This window comes from Triticum aestivum, chromosome 7B (genome assembly GCF_018294505.1).
Source record: "Triticum aestivum cultivar Chinese Spring chromosome 7B, IWGSC CS RefSeq v2.1, whole genome shotgun sequence".
NCBI lineage: Eukaryota > Viridiplantae > Streptophyta > Magnoliopsida > Poales > Poaceae > Triticum > Triticum aestivum.
In genome coordinates, this window is record NC_057813.1 from 371,476,587 (window position 1) to 371,482,586 (window position 6,000).

Here is a 6,000-nt window from a genome sequence, read left to right on the forward strand (position 1 = left end):
AAATGCAAACGCCCTGTAATTGCTTTACTTTATCACTAAGCGGTAGCGATAGTCGTAGAAGCAATAGATGGTGTAACGACAACGATGCTAAGATGGAGATCAAGGTGTCACGCCAGTGACGATGGTGATCACGACGGTGCTTCGGAGATGGAGATCACAAGAACAAGATGATGATGGCCATATCATATCACTTATATTGATTGCATGTGATGTTTATCCTTTATGCATATCTTGCTTTGATTGATGGTAGCATTTTAAGATGATCTCTCACTAAATTATCAAGAAGTGTTCTCCCTGAGTATGCACCGTTGCGAAAGTTCTTTGTGCTGAGACACCACGTGATGATCGGGTGTGATAGGCTCTATGTTCAAATACAACGGGTGCAAAACAGTTGCACATGCAAAATACTCAGGTTAAACTTGACGAGCCTAGCATATACAGATATGGCCTCGGAACACGGAGACCGAAAGGTTGAACGTGAATCATATAGTAGATATGATCAACATAGTGATGTTCACCATTGAAACTACTCCATCTCACGTGATGATCGGACATGGTTTAGTTGATTTGGATCACGTGATCACTTAGATGACTAGAGAGATGTCTGTCTAAGTGGGAGTTCTTTAGTAATATGATTAATTGAACTTAAATTTATCAGTACCTGATAGTATTTTGCTTGTCTATGTTTGTTGTAGATAGATGGCTCGTGCTGTTGTTCTGTTGAAATTTAATGCGTTCCTTGAGAAAGCTAAGTTGAAAGATGATGGTAGCAATTACACGGACTGGGTCCATAACCTAAGGATTATCCTCATTGCTGCACAGAAGAATTACGTCCTGGAAGCACCGCTGGGTGCCAGGCCTGCTGCTGATGCAACTGACGATGTTAAGAACGTCTGGTAGAGCAAAGCTGATGACTACGCGATAGTTCAGTGTGCCATGCTTTACGGCTTGGAACCGGGTCTTCAACGACGTTTTGAACGTCATGGAGCATAAGAGATGTTCCAGGAGTTGAAGTTAATATTTCAAGCAAATGCCCGGACTGAGAGATATGAAGTCTCCAATAAGTTCTATACCTGTAAGATGGAGGAGAATAGTTCTGTCAGTGAACACATACTCAAAATGTCTGGGTATAATAATCACTTGATTCAACTGGGAGTTAATCTTCCTGTTGATAGTGTCATTGACGGAATTCTTCAATCACTGCCACCAAGCTACAAGAGCTTCGTGATGAACTATAATATGCAAGGGATGGACAAGACTATTCCCGATCTCTTCGCAATGCTAAAAGCTGCGGAGGTAGAAATCAAGAAGGAGCATCAAGTGTTGATGGTTAACAAGACCACCAGTTTCAAGAAAAAGGGCAAAGGGAAGAATAAGGGGAACTTCAAGAAGAACAGCAAACAAGTTGCTGCTCAAGAGAAGAAACCCAAGTCTGGACCTAAGCCTGAGACTGAGTGCTTCTACTGCAAGCAGACTGGACACTGGGAGCGGAACTGCCCCAAGTATTTGGCGGATAAGAAGGATGGCAAAGTGAACAAAGGTATATGTGATATACATGTTATTGATGTGTACTGTCGGTGTCAAAATCGGTGGATCTCGGGTAGGGGGTCCCGAACTGTGCGTCTAGGCGGATGGTAACAGGAGACAAGGGACACGATGTTTTACCCAGGTTCGGGCCCTCTTGATGGAGGTAAAACATATGTATAAGAAAGAAATGCAATTGGAAGCAAAAAGGTGTTGCATTACTTATTCAAGAAAAACTGCTGTAAATGCAGAACGATACAAATGGTGCGATAAGCAAGGGATGGGACTATTAAACATGTCCCCCTCTAGCGGTAGGCTGCGGAGTGGTGTATAAAACAGATTTAATGCTCGTAAAGGGAGACCACCTGGATATTCGTCGCAGCCTTTCTCCTTCCCTGGCTGTTGCATCGTGAGTTCGGCCGATCTACTGCCGGACAGGGCCTCTGGTAAACGGAGTCCTGTGGGTAAGAAAATAAAAAAGGAAAAAAAAGAAATGACACACTTGGGAGCCCCTGATGTGGTTGAGCCGCATTCTGGGCCTGTCGTGGTCGTGCCCCTTCCCCTATGCCCATGGTATCTCCAGAGCGTAATGATGTACGCGAAGGACCAGTCTTGCGATCTTGCGAGGGCTGGGGTTGGGGTCGCATTGCTACGCGTGCTCAGAACGCGCCAGGTGGTCTTGTTGTAGGTTACTTCGGGTGCGTTTGGCCGTGTCCGGTCGCTTAACGGCCGGACTCGAGAATTTCCTTAAGAGGCTGCATTGTACTTCTGCCACGAGAGCCGCTGTATGTTCCTTCGTTTGGAGGGAGCGCTCGGTGTTTCCGTTGACCGTGATGACTCCTCGAGGGCCTGGCATCTTGAGCTTGAGGTATGCATAGTGCGGCACCGCGTTGAACTTTGCAAATGCGGTACGTCCGAGCAGAGCATGATAGCTGCTTTGGAACAGAACTATGTCGAAGATTAACTCCTCGCTTCGGAAGTTATCCGGGGATCCGAAGACCACTTCCAGTGTGATAGAGCCCGTACAATTGGCCTCTACACCTGGTATGACACCTTTGAAGGTCGTCTTTTTGGGTTTAATCCTTGAGGGGTCTATGCCCATCTTGCGCACTGTGTCCTGATAAAGCAGGTTCAGGCTGCTGCCGCCGTCCATCAGGACTCTGGTGAGGTGAAATCCATCGACGATTGGGTCTAAAACTAATGCGGCGAATCCGTCATGGCGGATGCTGGTGGGGTGGTCCCTTCGATCAAAAGTGATCGGGCAGGAGGACCATGGGTTGAACTTCGGTGCGACTGGCTCCATCGCGTATACGTCCCTGAGTGCGCGCTTCTGCTCCCTCTTGGGTATGTGGGTTGCGTATATCATATTCACCGTCCGCACTTGTGGGGGAAAACCCTTCTGTCCTTTGTTGTTCGGCGGTCGGGTTTCTTCTTCGTCGTCGCTATGCAGCCCCTTGTCATTGTTTTCGGCGATTAGCTTGCCTGCCTGCTTGAATACCCAACAGTCCCTGTTGGTGTGGTTGGCTGGCTTTTCCGGGGTGCCGTGTATCTGGCACGAGCGATCGAGTATTCGGTCCAAATTGGACGGACCCGTAGTAGTTCTTTTGAATGGCTTCTTCCGCTGACCGGGTTTCGAGCCTCTGAATCCGGCGTTGACTGCCATATCCTCATTATTGTCGCCGTTAATGTGGCGTTTGTTCTTGTTGCGACGTGACCTGCCATTGCGATCCTTGGTATCCAGACTGCCGGAATTTTTGCTAATGTTGTTGCTGCGAGCTAGCCAGCTGTCCTCCCCCGCGCAAAAGCGGGTCATGAGTGATGTGAGGGCTGCCATAGATTTCGGCTTTTCCTGTCCCAGGTGCCGGGCAAGCCACTCGTCGTGGATATTATGCTTGAAGGCCGCTAGGGCCTCCGCATCCGGACAGTCGACGATTTGGTTTTTCTTGGTTAAGAACTGTGTCCAGAATTGTCTGGCCGATTCGTCTGGCTACTAAATTATGTGGCTTAGGTCATCAGCGTCTGGTGGTCGCACATACGTGCCTTGGAAGTTATTGAGGAATGCGGCTTCCAGATCTTCCCAACTCCCAATTGACTCTGCTAGCAAGCTGTTAAGCCAATGCCAGGCTGGTCCTTTAAGCTTGAGGGGGAGATATTTGATGGCGTGAAGATCGTCACCGCGGGCCATTTGGATGTGAAGGAGATAGTCTTCAATCCAAACCGCGGGGTCTGTTGTGCCATTGTAAGATTCAATATTCACGGGTTTAAACCCTTCAGGGATTTGATGATCCATTACTTCATCTGTGAAGCATAGTGGGTGTGTGGCGCCTCTGTACTGGGCAATATCACGACGGAGCTCAAAAGAGCTTTGTCTATTTTGTTCGGCCCGGCTGGACTTACTGTGTCCGGCGCGACGGTTGTCGTCACGTATCATGGGGCGCCCACGTGATCCATAGATCGATCTTGATTGTCTTGCCTTATCCTCCAATATATCTCGCAAGTCCGGAGCGTTCCCCTGTGGCTTTGTGCTCTTCGAGCGATGCCGGGGTACGGTTCTAGTGAAGGGCCTAGGGGCCTCTTTGTCGCGACCATGGGGTGGTCGGTCAGCCGTATTGTCTCCTGGTGATGCGGGTTCATACACCTCCTCCTCTAATCGGGGGAGCAGCTTGCGTTTAGGGTAGCTTTTGGAGGGGCGTTCGAGCTCATGCTCTTCGGCCGCGAGGACTCGTCGCGGATGTTATGTTTGAAGGCTGCGAGGGCCTCCGCATCCGGACAGTCGATGATTTGATTTTTCTTAGTTAAGAACCGTGTCCAGAATTGTTTGGCCGATTCGTCTGGGTGCTAAATTATGTGGCTTAGGTCGTCAGTGTCTGGTGGTCGCACGTACGTGCCCTGGAAGTTATCAAGGAATGCGGCTTCCAGGTCCTCCCAACATCCAATTGATTCTGCTGGCAAGCTGTTGAGCCAATGCCGAGCTGGTCCTTTAAGCTTGAGTGGGAGGTATTTGATGGCGTGGAGAGCGTCACCGCGGGCCATGTGGATGTGAAGGAGATAGTCTTCGATCCAAACCGCGGGGTCTGTTGTGCCGTCATAGGATTCGATATTCACGGGTTTAAACCCTTCGGGGATTTGATGATCCATTACTTTGTCTGTGAAGCATAGTGGGTGTGCGGCGCCTCTGTATTGGGCTATATCGCGACGAAGCTCCAACGAGCTTTGTCTATTGTGTTCGGCCCGGCCGGACTTACTATGTCCGGCGCGACGGTTGTCGTCACGTATCATGGGGCGCCCACGCGATCCGTAGATCGATCTTGATTGTCTTGCCTTATCCTGCAATATATCTCGCAAATCTAGAGCATTCCCCTGTGGCCTTATGCTTATCGAGCGGTGCCAGGGTACGGTTCTAGTGAAGGGCCTAGAGGCCTCTCTGTCGCGGCCACGAGGTGGCCGGTCAGCCATATTGTGCTCTGGTGATGCAGGTTTATATGCCTCCTCCTCTAATCGGGGGAGCAACTTGCGTTTGGGGTAGCTTTTGGAGGGGCGTTCGAGCTCATGCTCTTCGGCCGCCAGGACTTCCGTCCATCTATCGGCTAGCAGATCCTGATCAGCTCTAAGCTGTTGCTGCTTTTTCTTGAGGCTGTTTGCCGTGCCCATAAGCCTGCGTTTGAAACTCTCTTGTTCGACGGGATCCTCAGGCACGACAAATTCGTCGTCATCGAGGCTTGCCTCGTCTCCAGAGGGAGGCATGTAAATATCTTCCTCTACCTCTCCGTCTGCTGCCCTCTTGTGAGGGCTAGCATCCCCGTCCTCCTGCGCTGAATCTTGCTGGAGGGGGTTGTCTTCGGCACTGTCTGGGGTATTATTATCTCCGGTGCCGGAATCGCCATTCTTACTGTGGCGGGACTTAGAGCGGCGCCGCTGACGCCGGCGCTTGGGCTGTTTCCTGGAGGGATCTTCCTCTGCTGTTCCTTCGCCATTCCCATCCTTTGGGATATCCACCATGTATATGTCGTATGACGAGGTGGCTTTCCAGTGCCCAGTAGGCGCTGGTTCTTGGTCGTCTCCAGCATCGTCGTCCATACCGTCGATGTCTTCGGAGTCGAAGTCTAGCATGTCGGTTAGATCATCGACAGCGACTACTAAGTGGGTGGTGGGTGGGTCTTGAATTTCTTCATCGTCCGCATCCCAACCGTCCTGACCGCAGTCCGGCCAGGGCTCTCCTGATAACGAGAGATATTTTAGCAAGCTCAAAACGTTGCCAAAAGGTGAGCGTTGAAAGATGTCCGCGACGGCGAACTCCATGATCGGCGCCCAATCGGATTCGATTGGTGGGGGCGCGGGAGGTTTGGAGTCCGGCGAGGAGTCCAGCACCTCGGAGTCACGAGCTTCAGAAGGGACAAAGTCAGTATTCGGCTCCATCGCCATAGAGGTTGCATCCCCCGAGGCTGTGTCTAACCACCTGTCCTCGATCTGCGCAGC